Source organism: Coenobita brevimanus, chromosome 43, assembly GCF_032717465.1.
Source record: "Coenobita brevimanus isolate Jiangsu-jjx chromosome 43, ASM3271746v2, whole genome shotgun sequence".
NCBI lineage: Eukaryota > Metazoa > Arthropoda > Malacostraca > Decapoda > Coenobitidae > Coenobita > Coenobita brevimanus.
In genome coordinates, this window is record NC_136996.1 from 22,244,420 (window position 1) to 22,247,158 (window position 2,739).

Consider the following 2,739-nt stretch of genomic DNA (forward strand, 5'->3'; position numbering starts at 1 on the left):
GTTGCGAGTGTCTGTGAAGGAATTCTGTGCGTGTGTAGCGTAGGTTCGCGATAGCTTAGTGGCAGGTGTGCGGGTGATGTAAGGACGCTGGGCAATGACAGACATCAGCGGACAGGTACTGTAACGTGCTATGACATTTGTTGATTATTTAAAATTTATATAAAATTTTTGTGCTATGTGTCACGAATGTTCATTGTGGGATGTGGGTGCATAGCGTATGTCAGCGATACCATAGCGGCAGGTGCGCAGGTGATGTAAGGATGCCGGGCAATGACAGACGTCAGTGGACAGGTACTGTAACATGCTAAGACATTTGTTGATTATTTATGATTTATATAAAATGTTTGTGATATGTGTCACGAGTGTTCATTGTGGGATGTGGATGCATAGCGTATGTCAGCGATACCTTAGTGGCAGGTGTGTGGGGACAAAAGTATGTCGGGTAAGGGCGGTAGTCATTGAACAGGTACTGTAACTTGCTAAGACATTTAGTGAGAAGCTATACTTTATGTACAATGAACGGGAAATGTGCTGCGAGTGTCCGTGAAGGAATTTTGTGTGTGCGTAGTGTACGTTAGTGATACCTTAGTAGCAGATGTGGATGGACACCAGGACACTGCACAACAACGTGTGTCATTGAAAAGGTACCGTAACTTACTAAGACATTTAGTGAGAAGTTATACTTTATGTACAATGAATGTGAAATGTGCTGTCAGTGCCCGTGAAGGAATTCTTTGCTTGCGTAGCGTAGGTTAACGATACCTTAGCAGCAGGTATGCAGGGACGTCAGGACGCCGGGCAACCACGTGTGTCATTGAACAGGTACTGTATCTTACTAAGACATTTTTAGTGAGAAGTTATACTTTATGTACAATGAACATGCAGTGTGTTGCGAGTGTCCGTGAAGGAATTCTGTGTGTGTGTAGCGTAGGTTCGCGATACCTTAGTGGCAGGTGTGCAGGTGATGTACGGATGCCGGGCAACAGCGGACGTCAGCAGACAGGTACTGTAACGTGCTAAGACATTTGTTGATTATTTATAATTTTATATAAAATGTTTGTGATACGTGTCACGAGTGTTTGTTGTAAGATGTGGGTGTGTAACGTATGTCAGCGATACCTTAGCGGCAGGTGTGCAGGTGATGTAAGGACGCCGGGCAACGACAGACGTCAGTGGACAGGTACTGTAACGTGCTAAGACAATTGTTGATTATTTATGATTTATAATAAAATGTTTGTGATATGTGTCACGAGTGCTCATCCAGAGATATTTTCATGTGCTGAGGGAACCTCTCTCTCTCTCTCTCTCTCTCTCTCTATATATATATATATATATATATATATATTATATATATATATATATGTATAGATATATATATATATATATATATATATATATATATGTATAGATATATTATGTATATATATATATATATATATATATATATATGTATAGATACATAAATATATATATATATATATATATATATATATATATATATAGATAGATAGATAGATACGTACATACATACATACATAATTATATATTCATTCATTCATTGCCAGACGCCATGTATCCCACACGGGGTGGCCAACGGCTTAGAGTTAATTGTTTTACAGGGAGGGGCACTAATCCTCCACCAACCCCACTTGACACGTAGGGATGCCAACAGCATCTGGTGTTCCCAGGCGGTCACCCATCCAAGTACTAACCAGACCCAATGTTGCTTAACTTCGCTGATCGGACGGGAAGCGGTGTACTCAATGTGGTATATAAATATAAATATATATATATATATATATATATATATATGTTTGACACACACCCACGGACGAAAGTGGAGAGTATTACACCGTGCAAAGACACTGAAATGTTGTCGTTTATGTGAACTCTTCGTAAATGGTGCAGCAACTAACTGTACGGAAAGATATAATATCACTTGTGTAGTGCTATTCTCTATGTAAGGTGTTGCGTGACAGTGAATAATATCTCTTGTTTTTCAGCTGAGAATCTAAAAAGCTCATACTGGACTTTCTCTGTCAGTGCTGACCAAAATGGAGAAGAGGGGTTTGTCTTCTGATGAGTGGCAAAAGGTTCTCTTCAAGAGGGAGACAGAGCGAGGAGGATGAGGACCTGAGTGATGCTTCAATTGAGGAGGAATGGGACAATGTCCAATGCCATTCCCCTCGGGCGGCTTTGCCCCCACCCCTACCACAATGGGAGCATACCACACAACCACCAGTGTCGAGACTATCAGCCCAGCCATCGTCTTCACTTGGACAACAGGGATAGCCTTTGCTTGGAGCTCTCGCTCCAGCAGCCATCGCGGTCTCTCCACCTCAAGCCTCCAGTTCCCCCTTGGCCAAGCCCATGTCACCAGTAGCAGGGCCTAGTTACGTGACACTGGCACCCGGACGCGGTGCAGTGTCTGCGGCGCAACTGGTGCAGGATGCGACAGTCATCGTCCCCTGCCCGGTTGACAAGGGTGCTGTCTCTGACAGCATTCATCCACCCTGACGTTTTGCAGCAGCAGGAGGAGACAGTCTCGTCATCGTCATCATCGGAGCCATCACCACCTCGATGAGGTAGGCATGGTCCATTGCCCAGCTATGAGGGGGCAGCCAAGGGGTGTCCGAGGAGTCCAAAGGGTGTCAGTACGCCAACCCACTGCCACCATTGTGGGCGGCATTGCCACAGAGGATCCAGGGTGAAGCAGTGGCCCATTCACACCAGGTAATG

At 44.1% G+C, this 2,739-nt stretch overlaps 1 pseudogene; it reads right to left on the reverse strand.

The window, feature by feature from the left end:
• Nucleotides 1-1,663: 1,663 nt before the first annotated feature.
• LOC145397891 (5S ribosomal RNA) lies at nucleotides 1,664-1,784 on the reverse strand (annotated as a pseudogene).
• Between the last annotated feature and the right edge of the window lie 955 nt (nucleotides 1,785-2,739).